The following is a 21750-nucleotide window of genomic DNA, read 5'->3' on the forward strand; positions in this document are numbered from 1 at the left end:
GCTCATGCAGCTCAATATCGAAAAAACAACCCAATCCAAAAATGGGAAGAAGACCTAAATAGATATTTTTTCAAAGAAGATATAGATTGCCAACAAACACAGGAAAGGATGCTCAACATCACTAATCATTAGAGAAATGCAAATCAAAACTACAATAATGTATCGCCTCACACCAGTCAGAATGGCCATCATCAAAAAAATCTACAAACAATAAATGCTGGAGAGGGTGTAGAGAAAAGGGAACCCTCTTGCACTGTTGGTGGGAATGTACATTGATACAGCCACTCTGGAGAAGAGTATGGAGGTTCCTTAAAAAACTAAAAAGAGAACTACCATATGACCTAGCAATCCCACTACTGGGCATATACCCTGAGAAAACCATAATTCAAAAAGAGTCATGTACCACAATGTTCATTGCAACTCTATTTACAATAACCAGGACATGGAAGCAATCTAAGTATCCATCAACAGATGAGTGGATAAATAAGATGTGACACATATATACAATGGAATATTACTCAGCCATAAAAAGAAACAAAATTGAGTTATTCGTAGTGAGGTGGATGGACCTACAGTCTGTCATACAGAGTGAAGTAAGTCAGAAAGAGAAAAACATACCGTATGCTAACACATATATATGGAATCTAAAGGAAAAAAAAAAGTTCTGAAAAACCTAGGGACAGGACAGGAATAAAGATGAGAGAGTGGCATGGACGTATATGCACTACCAAATGTAAAATAGATAGCTAGTGGGAAGCAGCTGCATGGCACAGGGAGATCAGCTTGGTGCTTTTCGACCACCTAGGGGGGTAGGATAGGGAGGGTGGGAGAGAGACGCAGGAGGGAGGGGATATGTGGATATACGTATGCATATAGCTGATTCACTTTGTTATACAGCAGAAACTGACACAACACTGTACAGCAATTATACTCCAATAAAGATGTTTAAAAAAATAAAACATTTATAAATAAATAAATAGCAAGCATCTAGTGATGCTGAAGGGCAAGGCAATGAAAAGAATTGAAGGTGGTACCTCACCCTTCACTACTACAGCAAGTAACCTAGGGTGGTACCCTAAGGCAGAAGGATGACCTTGAGGCGTTTTATACATGGGCAGCTTATAGTCAAGCTCACTTTGGAACTATTCCTCTGGCTGAGTTGTGGAGAATGGATTGGAGGGGAAAAGACTGGAGGCAGAGGGACCACTTAAGAGGCTCTTGTAGTATGTGCATTACTGCCTGTGGCTTTCCTCGTTGTTTCTTAAACCTGGTCCCTTAAGTGTAGCATCTTTCTTTCAAGAAACACACAGGCTCTCGTTAAGTGCTATTTGAGGGGGAGTTACTGAACTATTAACTCTCACAGACCACAAGTGCAAGCATTCACACAGGCGTTCTTCTCCCTAGATGGATTTAAGCAATCTATAGACACCCTAAAATTGCGTATAATTTTTTTACCTTTCTAGGCATGTGTGTTTTTCTGGAGTAGAGGTCAACATTTTTCATCAGCTCAACAAAATGCTGTATGACCTCTAAAGGTCAATGGCACATAAGGCCTTGCAATGAGTGAAATTTAGTGACATATTTGGAAATTGAGACATTTTAATATATTCAATAGTGCTAAAAAATACAAGGGTATTTTAAAAACTCTCCCTTAACTTGAATTCTCCTGCGGGTTCTGAGCCTGACAAAGCATCAGAATAATCTAAGGAGGTTGTGAGAAGTAGAGTTCCATACCTCACCCCAGAACTGTTGAGTCAGGATGTATAGGGAAGGATCAAACTGACTGTAGTTGCCAGTCGGGCTTGGGGACCACTAAGATACTTCTTTACTTGCGGGAAATGTATTTACTTCATTATTTATGTAGAAAAGCTGAACCAAGAGCTTTCTTTTAAAGTAACGTGACATCACTAATGCTGTATCTCCCCCAATGGGGGGGCATATTCATAATCCGATTTATAATTCTAGGGAATTTTGGGAGTTGGAAGGGTTACATTTTTTTGTATGTACCTCTGCTCCTTTCTGTCCCTACTAAGAATTGCCGTTCAGTTCTCTTCTAAGAGTGCTGTTTCTGCTGAAGATTTTTGTGCCAAGGTGAAAATCATTCTAAATTGTCTTATCTCAGCACTTAAAATGAATGGATACCGTCTTCTTTCTTTTCTTTCTTTTTTTTTTTTTTAAGAAAGAGGCTTCCTGGTTTGAGGAAATTATTTTCACTCTCAGATGAATCTGGCCCTCTCATGAATATCCTTCTTATTTTCCCCTATTTATGCTATCTGCTCCACATCTGTATCCAGTACAAGGCAGAAACAGCATGTTATCAACCACAAGAAGAAAGAAACATAAGGCTCTTAGAAATCTTGGTTCTCATTTATTGTCCTATTGAAGGCGCACGCTGGTGTATCTGAAAAGCTTTAGATGATTAAAAATGTAAGAATGTGTTGTCCTAGACAATTACAAAGGCTGAAGGGAAACCTTTTGTATATCGCTGGGCTGCAGCTATCTCCAAGGACAGCTTGGAATAGCAGCAGCATATTATGATATTCAGAAGGACTGATTATATAGGATTGATACAGTATTTGGTATTATTTCTTGTTCTATCAGATTTAATAATGTGAATTTGACATAGCTAAGTATTCTAAATGACAGCAACGCAATTGCTGTTTTGATGCAAGACTTTCTGAAAGAGAAATATTTTACATTAGTTCCCCCCAAAAGAATCCATGCTGAGAAAGTCTAATTTAAAAAAATACATTTTGTTTAGGACTGGGGCTAGAATTCTCTGGCAAGTTTTTCTTTATACCTACTCCGTTTTCATTTTTATTTTTTTTCTTCTGCTTCCTCTCATGTTTCTTTTTTTCCATATTTCTACATCTCACTGTTACCCTTTTTCTCTTCTGTCATTTCATCCAGCTTCCGCCTTAAGAGTTCCGCACCCATGGCACTGAGGAGTTTGGCAGACGTTGTCAGGAGAGAAAACATTGTATGCTCCTTCTGTAAGGACATCCAAGAAAAAGGAAAGCCCAGGAATTTGAAGGGGACCTAGTATGTGTGAGTTTTCAATCCCTTATTTTCCATAGACTCCCTTTGGTTATCCCCTTGTATTATAGGAGTTATCTTCCCAGTTTTTTTTTTCTTATTTAATGTATAATTTCTTATTCTTGTGATAATAACAAGGTATCGGACCCTTTTAGGTTTGGTCTTCACTCTCAACCCTAAATACCTATTAGGTAAAGAATTAGAGTCTGTTCTGTAGAACTGACAATTTTTTGATTTGCCTGAAAAGAGATACTCCAAATCCCAAGCATACATCACATCTTATGTCCAATCTTTCCCCTCCCTGCATTGAGAACTGCACTGCGAGGGAAAATATTTTCAGGACAGCCCAGTGCAAAAAGGCTCATCTCTATAGCAGTGGCTGTCAGTGGATTGATTTTGCATCCCCTTGCCTGGGACATTTGACAATATCTGGAGACATTTTTAGCTTTTGAAACTGGAACGATGCTACTGGCATCTAGCAGGTTAGAAGGATGCTGCTAAACATCCTACAACGTGCCCTCGCTTCTCCCTACTTCACCCTCTGCTGCTTAAACAAAGAATTATCCAGCCAAAATGTGAGTGGTGCCAAGGTTGTGAAACCAACCCTGTATGAGACATCAGACGTGCCCTGCTACGTGAGTTGCTTGGTCCATGCGCGACAGCAGGGAAATGTGTCCGTGAGACTCAATGCTGACTCGCCGATGGCAATTGTGCCACCTTTGGGAAAACTGGCTATGCTTGTTAGACCCGACGGGTGTCTATGTGTCTGCCAGACACTTGGTTTGTAAGGGAAAGTGAAGTGGAGTCTGCTAAGCAGAGGCCGGGGGGTTGCGGAGCACAATCTATTTAAAGAGCATTAACTGGGCATTGGCAGACCTGGCTCTGCTTTCAGCTGGTTGCAGGGCTTGGGCAAGTCACCTCACTATTCGCCACTCTAGGCCTCTGTCTCTCCTCTTATCAAACAAGAATTTGAATGAGCTCATCTCTTCCTGTTCCAAAATTGTGTAATGAATGAAAAAATTACCTCACAGTTAAGTGTAATTATTTGACATAGCTTAGACTGGGCATCTTTTTAATCACTAGCTTCCTAAAATTTTAAGAGCCATCTTTAAATATCTGCATTAGAAATGTATTGTCTTGAGTAAGTTTGATATCCCAGGAAAACAGAATATCCATTGGTGTTTAAATGTTGCCCCTCTGTGATGTCCTTCTTAGAAAAATCCAGTTTGTCTAGCTACTTGTTTTACCACTTACCTTGAGGAGCTGTCAGTGTTTTTCTACCAGACATACATCAACCTGGCTGACCGCTAATGCTACCTGGGAAAGACAGTAGGGTAGGGTCAGGTCTAAGGAGAGGCACTGGGAACTGTGGCCTTGGTAATGACTTCACTCCTTATCCCACACCACTCCCTTCTCTGAAAACACCCTGGGTCGATGGATCATTCAGTGATCTGACACATCAGTACCCAGAAGTTTGTGAGTTGAGAGGAAAAGAAAGGAAGCAGGATTAAATAGTTCCTGAATACTCAGCACATACGACCTGCTTTACGGATGTTATCTGATTCAATCATCACAAATACCTGATGAGGTGGGTAATATTAACATCCCTTTACTGATTAAAAAGAAGAACAACGACCAAAAAGACTGAGGCTCAGAAAATTTATCTACAAGCTGTTGAAAATGTGATTAAAGGGGATTTAAATAACAAAATTAATTTAATGGATCACATAACTGAGGAGTCAAGCTTGGTCCAAAGCCTTAACACATATCAGCATTTTTCCAATTTCTGTTTCTCTTTCCTGAAGTGTTGGTTTTGGTGTTGGTTTGAAGTGTTGGTTTAGGCCACATGGCGCCTCCCAGAAGCTATTGGCTCTCCCTCAGGACCTCATCTCTCTTTGCTTTAGAGTATCCTGTGGTCCCCACCCAAGCCATAGGATTCATTCTCTCACTGGCTCTTGTTGAGTCACATGTGTTTTCCCGGAAATAACCACTCTGATAATGGGGGTGAGTTGGGTCAAAGGTACAAGTTAGAAATCGATTGAATTCCTTAAAGGAATATCTGGGTGCTGTTGGAGAGAAAATTTGAAGGACTGGATATGGAGGTGGTAACTCAAAAGTTCACCAGTAGGTTAGGAAATGACCAAAGTACCTAGAGTTTCTACTACAAAAATACTTTTTAAACAAATCTAAAACAAACTTTAAATTTAAATGTCCAAGAAACAGAAAGATCAATGTCAGAATCTGGGCTACTAATCCTTAATTCCCAAGCAAGTTCTAGAAATTGTGGAGATTTTGTATGAGTAATTTAGAGTTTATTATGCAATGATATTTTGAAGCTGGTCAAGATAAGGCATGGAGACTAAACAACAGTTCCACTAACTATGTTGTTTTTCATTGCTCATATTACTGGACACATTTTTCTCACTGATCAGTGGAAATTCTCATGAAAAAGTAACCAGGACAGATTGGTTCCCTGCATCCAACCCTCTGGTCATCTTGGAATAGGACCATGAGAAAGAATCTGAATGATTTCTAGATCCATACCAGTGTCTTTTTTTTTTTTTTTTCTTCAAACATCTCATCAGTTTCCAAAGATGACCGCATTTGTTTTCAGCTATGAAGTATTTCTTCATCATTAATAATGTGACAATTTCTAGAGACTTGAGTCAACTCCATATGATTTAAAATTAAAGAAGCTAAAACTTTTAAAAGGAAGACTACATTATTATGCCTATTAAAGAGTTTTTTTTTTCCATAATCTAAAACACAAACATTTTTAATTAAGAGAATTCACATGGTCTCAGGGAAACTCTGGGCAGCAACCACTTACCCTGTAGAAGCAAAAAACCATGAAATGTGGACATTAAGCTTATTTATCCTCAAGAAGTAAAGGGAGCTCAAAATTAAACCTGAAATGGTAGGATTCATATTAGTTGGATATTGCATCATTTCTCTGTACAGGTGGATATCAAGTAAGAGTGAGAACAGGTTTCTGATCCATCACATAACTACCAATATACCCAAATAGTCTTTGATTAACAATATCCCATCTGGATGGAAAATGTATCCCCTCTTTTAAAAGATTATACATTTTGGTCTGAAACCTAAGTTTGAACAAAAAATTGCTTGTGAAGAAATTAGCACAAAAATTTCAAATATTAATTTTTTGGTTTACCCCAGGCTATCTTTAAACCACAAAGGTAGAAATAATTGAAAAACAAATTTTAAAAAAGCCTCCTTTATAATGTTATCTTTTAAAACAGAAAACAGGCTACAATACTAATATGACAATAAATCATCTGTGTGGACCTATTTAGAAGCACTTATTGCCTGTGGGCGGAAGTCAGAGTGGGCCTCCGACTCTGCTTGGTGTCCCCTCTCTCTCTCTCTCTGGTACAGTTCAGCACATCACAGTTTGAGTGACCAATACGTCAATTGCATATTCAGAGAGGAGTGACTTCGGTGGCGAAAAGACTTCAAAATGAGGTCATGTCCACTGTCTGGATGTGTTGAAGGAATTTAGATTTTAACTTAGGAAATAATGACTTCATTTCTTTTTCCAAATAACCAAAACGTTAACTTGACCTAGAGAACTAAGTGTTTAATTCATTAGCATCTTAAGAAAAACCAGAAGCAGTGAACGGAGGCTCAAGAAAGTGGCTAAGTACACAAATGATGGAGTTGGAAAGTCAGGGGTTCAAACACCTGTTCCGCCACATACTAATTGTATAAGTTTGGCAACATATTTAACCATGCTGAGCCTCAATTTCCTTGTCTGATAAATAGGGAAAATAACAGCTAACCTGCAGGGTTGTCATAATGATCAAATCAGTCAACAATGTTATCTGAAGTGCTACATGTAGCAGCTGGCATTTGTAAGGATTCAACAAATGGTCTTTCAACAGTTGCTTTATAAATCAGCATCAGACTATTACTATTATCTGTCGGAAGTATGCCATGAAAAAATTCTTGCCTTTGGAAGTAGTAGTTTCAGCCATCAGTTGAGGTATTCAAGTAGCTTCTTATGGTGTAAGGAGTATGGGCTTGATGTCATCAGGTCTGGATTTGAATTTCAGTTCTAACACTTTCCAGCTCTGTTTAACTTGGACATGATATTTAATTTGTATGAGCCTCAGTTTTCTTTTCTTAAATTAGGATAATAATATCTTTTTCACAAGTTTGTTTTTTCCTGAGTAGTAAATAACAATCACAGCAAGAATATCATTTTTTGCTCATATACAGATCTTCCTTGACTTACAATGGGGTTATGACCCAAGAAACCCATCGTACGTTGAACATATCATTAAGTCAAAATGAATTTAATACAACTAACTTACCAAACATCAAAGCTCAGCCTAGCCTACCATAAATGTGCTCAGAACACTTACATTAGCCCACACTTGGGCAAAATCGTCTAACACAAAGTCTATTTTATAATGAAGTGTTGAATATCTCATGTAATTTATTGAATAGTGTGCTGAGAATGAAAAATGAAATGGTCGTATGGCTGCAGCATGGTTTTAAGTGTATCAGTTATTTACCCTCTTGATCGCAGAGCTGACTGGGAGCTACGGCTTGCTGCCACTGCCCAGCATCACAAGAGTATCATACTGCGTTATCACTAGCCTGGGAAAAGATCAAAATTCAAAATTCAACAGTTTCTGTTGAATGCATATCGCTTTCACACCATCTAAATCAAAAAATTGTAAGCTGAACCATGGTTAAGTCAGGGACTGTCTGGACTCAGTGCCATGCACTATGCTAAATGCTTTACATGCATCCACTTATTCAGTCCTTATAACAAAACTGTGAGGAGGTTATTACGATTATCTCCATTTTACAGATAAGGAAACTGAGACAGACAAAATTAAGTTGTTTGACCAAGGTCACACAGTTAATAAGGGGCCGAGGAGGAATCATAAGTACAAGATGTCTGGCCTCTGGAGCCATGCTCACGAGCATTTCCAACATAGTGCTTGACACTGAACATTTTCTCATTCCTTCCCTGTGCACCAGAGGACCACTTAGCCACCATAGCCATATGCTTTGCTTTGTGAGAGCAAAACAAAGATGCAGACTTGCCAGGGGTAGTAAGTCAGGAGTCCAGACTTACCTTTCTTGAGTGCCAATCCATGAACTAGGGTCAGATTGCCTGCAGTTAAATAAAAGATTGCTTTGAAAAGTACAAATTCCCGGGCCCACCTCTGGAAATTATGAGTCAGTAATTTGAGGTGGAGCTCGAAATGTATAACTCCCTAGGGATCCTCTTACACAGCCAGGGTTGATAACCAATCTATACATGACTCTGTGTGTCTTCCAACTAGGAGTTTCTACAATCTTTTAAATTTTATGAATAAAAACAGGCCCTTGATTGTTTGATTCTAAATTTTCCATTTGTAGTCAGGGGCATTTCCTCCTTCTAAGTGATTAGGGAAAAAGACATAAGGTGCCAGAATCCATTGTGTTTTCTCCATAGAAAAGCTTTACACCTCCATTTCTAAAGGATGTGGGTTTTTTTTTTTAGGTTTGTGTTGTTTTAGTTATTCATTCTTTTTTTTTTTAAACATCTTTATTGGAGTATAGTTGCTTTACAATGGTGTGTTAGTTTCTGCTTTATAACAAAATGAATCAGTTATACATATACGTATGTTCCCATATCTCTTCCCTCTTGCATCTCCCTCCCTCCCACCCTCCCTATCCCACCCCTCTAGGTGGTCATAAAGCACCGAGCTGATCTCCCTGTGCTATGCGGCTGCTTCCCACTAGCTATCTATTTTACGTTTGGTAGTGTATATATGTCCATGCCTCTCTCACTTTGTCACAGTTTACCCTTCCCGCTCCCCATATCCTCAAGTCCATTCTCTAGTAGGTCTGTCTTTATTCCTGTCTTACCCCTAGGTTCTTCATGACATTTTTTTTTCTTAAATTCCGTATATATGTGTTAGCATATGGTATTTGTTTTTCTCTTTCTGACTTACTTCACTCTGTATGACAGACTTGTAGTGAGGTGGATGGACCTAAAGGGTGTGTCTTAATTGAACATTGCCGTCACCTCCCTGGTCACCTCATACCTTCTACAATAAATGGAGATGAAGAAACCAAACGAACAATTTCAAAACCCGAGTACAAGCCAGTTCCTCAGTCTCCAGGAGATGTTATGGATAACATAAATAAAGAGCAAAAATGTAGGGCACATTGAGTTTGTAAAATAAATGGGTATGAAACTCTACCTCCACCTCAGGCATGCAAGACTGTGCAATTTAGAAGGACCAGGAGGGGGACTTCCCTTGTGGTCCAGTGGGTAACACTCTGCGCTCTCAATGCAGGGGGCCTGAGTTCGATCCTTGGTCGGGGAACTAGATCCTGCATGCATGCCACAACTCAGAGTCCACATGCTGCAACTAAAAAGACCCCGCATGCCTCAATAAAGATCCCGTGTGCCACAAGTAAGACCTGGCACAGCCAAAATAAATAAAATAAATAATTATTAAAAAAAAAAAAGCAGGAGGAACAACATCTGGGTCCAAGGAAGATTTTGTCTGTGAAAAGCATCCTTAATTATGGTCCATATACGAGAGGAAAATGGTGAACTTTCAGCTAAGGGCATAATCCTTAGACAAGAAAAACAACCGGTTAGGAAAATGGATCCAAGACCCTGATTCAAGTGTGTAAAGTGAGGTCCCATGAAGAGCTCTGGTCCTATAGTTGAGTGACTGTGACACTGGCTGGAGGTGACAAAGAGAAAGATTTTGTGTGTGTGTGTGTGTGTGTGTGTGTGTGTGTGTGTGTGTGTGTAAATATATATGCATTCATACACCAATGCACATGTTTTAAAATTATACCTACAAACATAATTTCAATAAATCATCAGTTACTCCTTGACTAATTATTTGGACAGAGGAGTTTCCCCAAGTTTTAGTAGAGAATACAGAGGAGAGAAAAAAAAAAGGTTTCATAATTCTTTGGTTGGAATTTGATTCACAGCCAAATTAATTTCTCTTTCCAGTGTGTTGTTTTTTTTTCTTCCCTTCCCTAGACAGGGCTTGGGAAATGATAATCATTTTTCATGAGAGCAAATATACATATTTTGGTTCCCTAGATTTTATCATGGTATAAACACCTAAAAAAGTTATAAATGTTGTAAAAACTCCAAAATAGCTGTAAGGCAGAAGTGCAGTGGGGAATTTTCCAGGATATACTTTGAAGAAAGTCATGGCAGAGTGTTAGGCAGGGAATACAGGAATGACATTTGGTAACTCTAATTCTCGAGAGAATAGAATGACCCAACTGTTTCTAAAGAAGCAGAGCAGTGTATGTCTCAATAAGAAAAGGGCAAAATAAATAATTACTGTTGTATAAGATAAAGGAATAGAAATGACTTACTGTGAAGGAAAGGGCTTTACAAAATTGTAGTGGACCTCAAAAGACTATTTTTAAAATTTACTGTGAGTGCCAAGTGATAAGGAAAAACATCTGTGCATCTTTGCCCAAATAACAGATAAATAAAATAGAAACTAAACAGTCAGCAGAGACCTTGTCCGTTTTACACTGAAGAGTTGCTGTTATAGTTGTACTTTTTTCCCCAATTGTAAGGATATAGATTCTTTGGGCGCCATCTAGTGATAAATTGGAGGAAGGCAACTAAAAGAGTTGGAATTTTGTTTTATTTTGGTATTTGGTACATAGGAAAAATGAGTGTAATGAAACAGTTGAGTTTCAGGGATAAGGCATTAGTTTGAAACTTTTAAATTAAATCAATACTCATTGGTATAAGCAAGAATTTGAAGGTGATTTGCAGAAGGCAGGGAACTTTGCCTCTCCGTTTTTGTTTTAACTCCCAGCATCTAGAATGATATCTAGCATACTGTATAAATGTTATGTGAATCTGTTGTAAATAAAATGAATAAATGGTGACAAAAATTACAGGGTTTAAGAGACTGTCTATCTCTTGTTCTGCATATATACTGCATCCACCTACATTTTTTTAAACAGATGGTGCAACTTTTATAAGTGATTTTAAATAACAAAATTAAAATTCTATACACTAAAGCATTGTCATTGCTGTAGACTCTTCAAAATCATGTTAGGAGTTCCTTGCCAAGTTTGAAAGGAATATCAGAAAATCTAGGCTATTCAAGCTCTAAAATTCATATTATTTAGCCTTATCTGTTAATTTATTTTTATTTTGCACATTTGCAGGGAAAGGAGGAGATTAACATATATTGTATCTCTCTGATGAGCTAGGTGTCTTATTTATATATTAATTTCAAAGAAGGGAATTGGATGGGTTAAAAAAAAGATAAAAAGAAGGCAATTCGGTGGGTTTAAAAAAAAAAACCCACCAAAGCTCAGAGGTTTAGTTTATATAGTCATAAAGCTCACCCAAGTTTTTTGGCTTTCAAGCCCTTAATAATGTGTTAGACATGAGTGGTTTTTATTTGTTTGTTTTTTAGGTTTTTTTTTTTTTTTGGTGGCTTTTCTCTAGTCTAATGTTCTCCATCCCTCTTTCATAATTACCTAAGCTTGTCATTTTGATAGCATTGTCTGGGACCAAGGGATTGGTTTGGTTTTGGTCATGGTAACCCATTTATGGCCAAGGAGACAGAGAAGAGATCTTCGAGAAAAGTTTCTCATCCTGGATAAAAAAAAAAACACGAGAGAAATGTTCCTTTTCTGGCTTTTGACATTGGTTTCTGAAAATGTTATGCCTGGCACTATTGCAGTCATCTTGTGACCATGAGGGGAATGAGTTCACATATCAAAAATGACAAAGTGAACAAATGAGAAGATGGGCATTTATGACATTGTGGAGCCACTAAGATAACCAACCAGGGGCTGCCCTGCTTTGAACTTTGTGTTATATGAATAATAAAGAACCTCCTTTTATAAGTCATCTAGAGATGATTTTTCTGTTACTTATAGTTGAAAACATCTTAATTAAAACATGTAAGTGAAATATAAGAAAGAAATAATATGAAATAGTTTGTTTAAACCCTATTGGGAAAAAGAATTAATATGAAAATGAGTGTTATTTTAATAAATCAGAGAAGTAATCTTACATTTTAAAAAATCAACAAATGGCCTATTGAAAAAAAATATCTAGCAAAGTATGTTTGGTGAACTTTAAATTGAGACAAGGAGGAGCTAAATTCTATAGAACGATCAATTAAAAAGACAAGAAAACTGAAAATCTGCTTACCACTTTATGGGTGCCACAATTTAATAGACTGTTAAAACTATGCTTTAATAACTTTCTCAAATCCTCTAGCACGCCAATGGAAAACTGGGTAAGCCAAGTTTCAGCACACATGATCCCTGTTGTATTGAGCTTAGCTGTCCTCTAAAAGTGGTGCTCTCATACTTCTAATATGAGAATTAATACCTTAACTTTCTTGGAAGCCAAACCAAAGTAAGGAAAACCGCAAACAACAATAACAACCCCCCCCCCACCGAAGCAGAGGACACTTCAAATTGAAGTGGAAATTAAAAGTAGTTTATTTTTAAAATTCAAATAAAAGATGAAAGTAGAAACGTTTTCAAAGTTAATTGGGGTGGTGATTTTTGTAAATATAAAATTATTTGTATTAAATTTATATAGCAAGACATAAACATTATAGCTATTTGCATTGTATTCTGTTTTGGCAAACACACACACTCACACTCACTATCATTTCCTTTGAAATGATTTTTTTTGATAGAAGCTTTAAAAAGTCAACACTTTATTCTTTTTGCCTCTCTTTAGAAGTAGTAAGTGGTGGCAGGAGGAACCGGTCTTCCAATGCACCATCAGCATCTTGCCATCTTTTATTGCTTCCATTTGCTCCCGAGAGCCATCTTATTTCCCATCCAATCAACTTTCAATAAAATCGAACTTCTCCATACCTCAGGCTTATGAAAGTGTGCTTTATAATTTGAAGAACTAGCTCTATTACTTTCCTACATTTCAAAACATAGTTATTTTGCCACTATTTCACTGTGGGTCAACAATGTAATAAATTTTGAGTGTGAAAGGATTTCTGTGTAAAATCATCATCATATCACAGCTTAGAGACATTCTCAGAATATTTTCCTTACACAGACATTGTAAAAAGTAGCATAATAAAATAGGTGGTGTTTCTCATTAATCTCATATATACCTCTTTTTACCTCTTTACAATTGTATTAATTACACCATAAATAATAACTCAAACAATAATAATTATTACTATACCTTCATAGCATGCCTGTGAGATAGGTGTATTATTATTACCATTCTACAGATGGAGAAACTGAGGCTGAGTGGAAGAATAACTTTTCTGAAATCACGTAGCTATCAAGTGACAGAGCCAGGACTTGAACCCAGGCGGACTGAGAATAAAAACTCGGAAAACAGGAAACAGTCTTAATTCCATTGCTCTGATGAGACAATTAGCTTGTTAAAATTATGTCGGAAAGGATCATGCGTACCTTGCTGTTGAGAATGTAGAATAGCAAACACTCTTGCAAACAGTTTGGCAAGTTCTTATAAAATTAAACGTGCAATTACCATATGGCCAGACTACTGCACTCTTCTTGGGCATTTAGCCCAGAGAAATGAAAACTTGTATACATGTGTTCACTGTGGCTTTATTTATAATAGCATCCAACTGGAAACAACCCAGATGTCCTCCAGCAGGTGAATGGTTAAACAAACTGTGGTATATCCATACCATGGAATACTACTCAGCAATAAAAAGGAATGAACTGTTCATATACACAACAACTTGGATAGATCTCAAATAATTTATGCTGAGTGGAGAAAGCCATTTTTAAAAGGTTAGGCACAGATTTTAGTTATATAACATGTTTGAAATGGCAAAATTACGGAGAGCAGATTAGTGTTTGTTATTGGTCCGGAATAGGGCAACTGGGTGGGAAGGTAGTAGATGTGGTTAAAAGGGCAATGCCAGGGATCCTGGTGGTGAGAGGGCTATTTTGTGTCACTACTGTGGTGGTAGATACACAATCTACACCAGGTAGTAAAATTACATGGAACTAAGTATACACATACCCCAATACAACTATAAGTAAAACCAGGGAAAATCTGGATAAGATCTGTGGTTTACGTCAGGGTCAGTGTCTGCTTGTGAACTGCATTATATTTTTGCAAGATGTTATCACTAGAGGAAACCTAGTAAAGAGTACATGGGATCTGTATTAGTTTTTACATCTACTGCCAACCTGAATGATCTCAAAATTTAAAAAGTATTTAAAAATTATTGTAGGTAATCCTATTATCTTAATTAGAATTATTTTCCCACACACCTAAAAAAAGTGAACTAAAATTTTTATACATATTTTTAGCCACAAAGTAGATATAAAAGTAAGGTTTCATTCAGCAGATAAAGCTACTGCCCTCCATTGGTGCACTGCTTTTAATGTTAGAATCCACCAACAAGTGATTCAGTAATACCTCATTTCTTTGCTATATAGACGTGCATCATACGGTGTTTTTTTTTTGAAATGTGAAAAGAAATTCCTTAACGGTACAGCTTTCCTTTTGCATTAATTCATTATCCGAGCCTGGACATCTTTGTCTGTTTTCATTTTCTCTGTGTGACTCTTGTCAGACACATTGATTTTTTAAAAATATTTTTTTATTTATCAATACCCACTGATTTTAAAAATATACATAATTCAAGTCATTTATTTTTCTCTAAAAATGGCATAATAGTTTGTCTCACCTTTGATTTGAAGAGGATAGAGGGAAAATATCTTTGAAAACAATAGGTCTTAAAGTCTGATTTCTTCAACTGCAGTTCTAATGAATCAAGGCAGTCTAAAGTCACACAGCTTCCAGTTTAGCTGTCATTTTCTTTACTCACCTTCTCTCCAGATCCCCCAGCTCCTGCTCCCCTGCCATTTTTGTTCAACCTGCTCCAGCTGTTATTGGTATTGCTGTAATATATACACAAAGCGAAATTTGCCTTTATGGTTGCCATGGAGACGCTGCTTCTTTTAAAAAAAAGAAAAAAAAAGTCTTTCTCTTCTGAAAAGAACTGTGATGTTATGCATTCGCCTAGGTCTGTGAGCAAGTTTTCTACATTCTGAAATTACATAATTAGCTCTGCAAAATTAACCTCTGGCATTTACTGTCTATATAAGTGATCTTGTACTATTTCACAAGATATATGCTATTTCCCCTAAGTTGCGACCACATCCCTCTGGCCACAGGGAACTAAATAAACAAAACAGCTAATAATTCTCCCCTTTCCTTCACCACTCTCCTCCCAATTTTAAAATCGATAGCAATTAGTTACATCTCTCCCAGCTCTATCCTCCATTCAAACTTATGGTTGGACATACTGTGTACATTTATCAAATACCAAGACTTATAGTTGGCATTATCCCGTTGAGAAATGTATTGTATATTGTCTTTAAAATTTTTTTTTAATTTTTAATTTTTTTTCTTTTTTTTTTTTTTTTGCTGTACGTGGGCCTCTCACTGCTGTGGCCTCTCCCGTTGCGGAGCACAGGCTCCGGACGCGCAGGCTCAGCGGCCATGGCTCACGGGCCCAGCCGCTCCGCGGCATGTGGGATCTTCCCGGACCGGGGCACGAACCCGTGTCCCCTGCATCGGCAGGCAGACTCTTAACCACTGCGCCACCAGGGAAGCCCTGTGTTTGAGATTTTAACAAGATTTTGCAGAGAGATAAAAGAAAGAATAACAATCTTGAGAATATAAAAATTATGAAAAACCAAACCAGTAGCATATGAAAAAAAATCAAGTAAAAACCTTGGAAATGAAAAGCACTATTATAGAAAAAGATAAACAGGATTAATTCAAAACTAAATGCAGTTAAAGAAGAAATTTAAAAATGATAGGAAAAAGGTACTGGGAAATCTAGCCCTAGGAGGTAAGACACTGAAAAATATATATGAAATAGCAGTTAGACATGGATATGCTATAGAAAGACTCCAAAACTGTTTACTAGGAGTTTTAGAAAAAGACAATAGAAGAAATAGCTGAGAAGCAATAGCTAAAGATAGTTTAGTATTATATAGAACTGAAAAGAATAAAATTTCATATAGAAATACCACACAGTATATAACAGGATGTATTTTATCTTATTTTTTATTGAAGTATAGTTGATTTACAATGTTGTGTTAATTACTGCTGTACAGCAAAGTGACTCAGTTATACATATATATACCCTCTTTTTCATATTCTTTTCCATTATAGTTTATCACAGGATATTATATATAGTTCCCTGTGCTATATAGTAGGACCTTGCTCTTTATCCATTCTATATATACCAGTTTACATCTGCTAACCCCAAACTCCCAATCCATCCCTCCCCCACTCCCCATCACCCCTGGCAACCACCAGTCTATTCTCTATGTCCAACAAGATGTATTTTATTTATTTATTTTTATTTATTTATTTTTGCGGTACGCGGGCCTCTCACTGTTGTGGCCTCTCCCATTGCAGAGCACAGGCTCTGGACGCGCAGGCCCAGCGGCCATGGCTCACGGGCCCAGCCGCTCCGCAGCACGTGGGATCTTCCCGGACCAGGGCATGAACCCGTGTCCCCTGAATCGGCAGGCGGACTCTCAACCACTGTGCCACCAGGCCCAAGATGTACTTTAAAATGGACTTGTTGTTTATTCCAGTGAGAAGTCTTTTGTCCACTGGGAAAATATAAACTTTAAAGGATGTTGATGAAACAATGACTTGTCTACTTACAGAATTTAATTTATTACTTTAGCCACACATATATTTAAATTACATTTTATCTAAATAGAGTAATTTAGAAACATTGTTTTTTTCCCTCAGTCACACTTAAAAAATACCCAGCCTCTTTAGATGCATCTTTGAGATCACCAGAGTATTTTTAAATTATCATAGCAGCATCACTTATATCTCAGTTGTTCTGAGATACAGCACTATGTGATTATGTGTGTGATGTGGACACTGAAGGTTCCCATTCACACACATTAGTACAATTTCATTTTCATTTTTATTCTTCCTCTAGGTTTATATTCCTAAACTTCATAATGTGATAATCTTTATTGCTTTTTAAAGTAATCTTTAAAAGCATTGTTTATAATGGTCTCCAACCCTTGCAAACATAATGTCAAAACCCAGGAATAAATACTGAAATTGTTAACCTTCTTTGCCTTCTTTTATACTGATTTTAACAGACTATCTTTGTAAACATGAAAACTAGCATTAATTTTAGAAAAAAAAATCGTTGGGTCTTTTTTGTCTAATGTTCTAAGCAGTATTTTATGGCTTATGAAAGTGTCCATAACATGGGAGACTGTATAAGGACTCAAATATATGTATGGCTATTTTCTTTTCTAGAAAATTTGGGGAAAAATCTTACCTTATATTTGGGTTATATAAGGCTTTTATTGACCTCTTACTCCATATCAGGTGTTGGTGCTATAGGTATGTAGCAGTGAACAAGATGAATAATGAATGGTCCTGATCTCCTGGAGTCCACATTCTAGTTTGGTGATATAAACAATAAGCAAACAAGTAAGAAAATATCATGTAGTGATAAATGATATATAGAAAATTTCTTAAAATTTCAAGAAATTGGATGAAGTTTATAAGGGTCTGGAGGGCTTCCAAGGAATCTGAATATTCGATTGAAGGCCCTGTGAGACCAGGTAGACTTTAAGACTCCTTTATGGAGCAACCCAGGTCTAGAATTCCCATACCCTGAATCTAAATCCACTAATTTACCTTTAGACCATTCATCTTTCTGTTTAAAACTTTTTGACCTCACATTAAAAAAATGTATGATATAGGAGGATGTTATAAAGCTAGAAAAAGTAGAAAGGAGAAGAAAATTGTAGAAAATCAAAAGCAAACAAAACAAAACAAAAAGATCTCTGATTTACTGGTAGGCAGAAAGGCATGAGTCTTGGTCATGTACAGAATTTTTTGGCCACTTGAAATCTGCCCTATGGGGAGGGTACGTGTACATTTGCTTGCCTACCTTCCTTTCTTCTTTTCTCTCTTTCTTTCTTTCTAAAATTCTGTATTTTCCAAAATAAGCCTGCATTGCTTATATAATCTGAGAAAAACCCATGCTTTTAAATTGGAACCATTAGCTTTCACTTAACATTTCAGGCATCATCATCTTTTTAATTTGAAGTGATTGAAGTAGTATTTTTAAACCTTAAATTTGACACTTCTATAAATACATTCTAATGGGTATGTTGCCTTGTTGATTTTATGTCAATTAGTATGTAACAATGTGAGAATATATGGAATGTAACTCAGAAACACTGATTTTACATGACTTCTGAGAGAAGGATGGTTTGCTTATCTGCAAAAGTTTCCTAAAAAGATAGTGTATTCTCTTCATTACTTTCAACTGAGTGAAACCCAAGCCATTTACCACTAGTTACTCTCTCATGATATATTTTATATTGTCAGGTTGATCATAGGATGTTGAATTACTAATGCTATGAGATAATATCTAGGTCTTGAAAAAAGATACTCACTCCTTCTTGAAACTCGTTTAATGTAGAAAATATATATTACCCTTCTAACTTTATTGCTTTTATGTACTTGAAAGTATCCAATTGAAAATACTGCTAGATAATAGGTTCATAATCATCCCAGATAAAAATCTTTGGTTTACTTCCCTGTGCTCACATTATCCTGTTTCAGGTAATAGAATCACTCAGAGTAATTTCGATTCTTTATAAGGTCAAAGTGTCTTTTGCTTGGACAGTTTTCTGATGTAACTGGTATTGACTCAGTAACTTCTCAGTATCTTCTGTACAATCAAGTCACATTCGGTTTGAGAATTGTCATTTTTTTCCCCTATACTGTGACCCTCGAAAGACATGTGTATTATATCCCTTAACTCTAATTTCATTTTTCCTGGTACATTGTAGACTCTCACCTATTTACGTTTAATTGAATCATTAAGGACATTTGAAAATTTCTCACAATACTTCTATAAAAAAAATAAAAATTTTTTCTGCAATCAAATACAACTTTTAAAAGCATCTAAAATTAAAGGGGTAAAAAGAAGCTTGCTAGGTTTTCTTTCAGCTCAAAAAGTACATAATTTAGTAAAATAATCTTTTTAGGTCTTTAAATTTTTTTTCAAGAGTGGGATATCAGATTGTTAGCTGATAGACATTTTTAATTGCTTTGAAAAGTATATGCGTTACATCATCCAATAAGGATACATTATAAACAGATTTACAGAAAAATGTCTAAACAGCTTAGGTCATGACAAGTCTCGAAGGCATTTCTCTAATACATACCACACACACACAGACACACAGACACACACACACACACACACACACACACACACACACACACACACACACACACACACACACACACACACACACACACACCCCTGTTGTGTGCTGCCTGGAGCAGGTCCAGGCAGCTGCTGGGGTGGGTGGAATAAGGCAGCTGACATTGCCTGTCTGTCTCACAGAACAGCCGGGGCTGGAAGGAGGCTCGTTGGCAATGATGCAGGTGAAGAATCCAGTTCTTCCGGCCAAGCTTTCTCCTGAAAATAGTGGTAATGGCACCAAATATGCCCCACTTGAACTTTATGAAAAAGGTGAATATGGGGAGAGCACCCAAAGCTTGAACTAGGACTAAAGTGACACGTACGAGGCACCTGGGATGCACAATTTAAGGTGGGTGCTGACCCTGTACCTGTATGACCTGAGAGTGAATGTCACCTTAAATTGTGTGCCTGCAGTGTTTCACTCTAGTCCGTGCCAACTTTGTCCTGCAATTTTTAGTATCTCTGGGTTATAAGCCACCTGTAACCAGGTATAAGTCAGGTGACAAGAAAAACCCATAACAAGTGTAGTTTTCTTCCATTGAAGCATCTGGGAGATATTTGATAATGACTTAGAGTAAGAACCTAGTTGAGAGTTCTGAATATCAGGGCTCTTTTAGGTTAATTAACTTAAGTGTGTTTTAAACATACATTTTAACTATACAAAAGCTCCCTTTCATGAATAGAAGAGAAATGTCTGACTTGATCAAACTATATATTCTACCCTCTCATTTGTTTTTTGTTCTGGATTTATATACTCAACTCATCCCCACTAGGCTGCTTTTTTATGTCATTGACTTAATCACTAGTTATAGAGAATTCTCTCTCCATCGTCAATTACTCAGAATTAGGCTCTAAGTAATGTCGGTCTATGGCTACAGCTACCTGTGCTCAGAATTACACAAAGCTTAATGAAGTTCTTTCTGCTCCCAGCGTTATTAACAAAATGCTCACCCTAGCTACTTATTCTCCTGAAATGATGTCTCTGTGTTAGTGCAGTATTCCAGGACTCTGGTTGGTTCTTCATTGAGAATGTCTCATCCTGTTCTGGATTTGGGCAGAACAACTTCTGGATTTGCTGTACCCTGAGTAACTCCTCCACTGCAGAAACATTGTACTCCCTGTTGCTTACTGAGTTACACTACAGAGAAACCCCTAGTTAGGGTCTAATATTTAACTGTTGCGTGTTCATTATGGCATAGGTTTCCCATACTACACGTGCATTTTTCTGTTGTAAGTTCTGTGAAAAATGAGTGAGACTTAACATTTCTCTGATGATTAGCCATGCTGAGCATCTTTTCATGTGCCTGTTGGATATCTGCATCTCCTGTTTGGAAAAATGTCTATTTAGTTCTTCTGCCCATTTTTTTTTTTTTTCGTTTTATCATACAGGTTTTTTTTTTTTTAAATTGGGGTATAATTGCTTTACAATGTTGTGTTTCTGCTGTACAGTGAAGTGAATCAGCTATATGTATACATATATCCCTTCCCTCTTTGACCTCCCTCCCTCCCGTCCCATCCTACCCACCTAGGTCATCACAGAGCACCCAGCTGAGCTCCCTGTGCCATGCAGCAAGTTCCCACTAGCTATATGTTTAACACACGGTAGTGTATTTATGTCAAACCTAATCTCCCAATTCATCCCACCCTCCCCTTCCTCCCCCTGTGTCCACATGTCCATTCTCTATGTCTGCCTTTCTATTCCTGCCCTGCAAATAGGTTCATCTGTACCATTTTTCTAGATTCCACATATATGTGTTAATTTACGATATTTTTCTTTCTCTTTCTGACTTACTTCACTCTGTATGACAGACTCTAGGTCCATCCACCTCACTACAAATAACTCAATTACGTTTCTTTTTACGGCTGAGTAATATTCCATTATATATATGTACCACATTTCTTTATCCATTCATCTGTTGATGGACACTTAGGTTGCTTCCATGTCCTGGCTACTGTAAATAGAGCTGCAATGAACATTGGGTGCATGTGTCTTTTTGAATTATGGTTTTCTCAGGGTATATGCCCAAGAGTGGGATTGCTGGGACATGTGGTACTTCTATTTTTAGTTGGTTTTTTTTCCTTTTTTTTTTTTTTTTTTTTTTTTGCGGTACACGGGCTTCTCACTGTTGTGGCCTCTCCCGTTGTGGAGCACAGGCTCCAGACGCACAGGCTCAGCGGCCATGGCTCACGGGACCAGCCGCTCCGTGGCATGTGGGATCTTCCCGGACAGGGACACGAACCTGCATGAACCTGCATCGGCAGGCGGACTCTCAACCACTGCGCCACCAGGGAAGCCCCTATTTTTAGCTTTTTAAGGAAGCACCATACTGTTCTCCATAGTGGCTGTACCAATTTACATTCCCACCAACAGTGCAAGAGGGTTCCCTTTTCTCCACACCCTCTCCAGCATTTA

General features: G+C 37.4%; 1 long non-coding RNA gene across 5 annotated transcripts in view; it reads left to right on the forward strand.

Annotated features, from left to right (window-relative positions):
- LOC137224680 (uncharacterized) overlaps positions 1-21750 on the forward strand; it is a 307310-nt gene that overhangs the window by 14791 nt on the left and 270769 nt on the right. For all 5 annotated transcript variants that reach the window (XR_010943431.1, XR_010943430.1, XR_010943429.1 and 2 more), the window contains exon 2: positions 2911-3048. This is a non-coding gene — a long non-coding RNA (uncharacterized lncRNA). The remainder of the gene's footprint in view (positions 1-2910; positions 3049-21750) is intronic.

This window comes from Pseudorca crassidens, chromosome 5 (assembly GCF_039906515.1).
Source record: "Pseudorca crassidens isolate mPseCra1 chromosome 5, mPseCra1.hap1, whole genome shotgun sequence".
Classification (NCBI taxonomy): Eukaryota; Metazoa; Chordata; class Mammalia; order Artiodactyla; family Delphinidae; genus Pseudorca; species Pseudorca crassidens.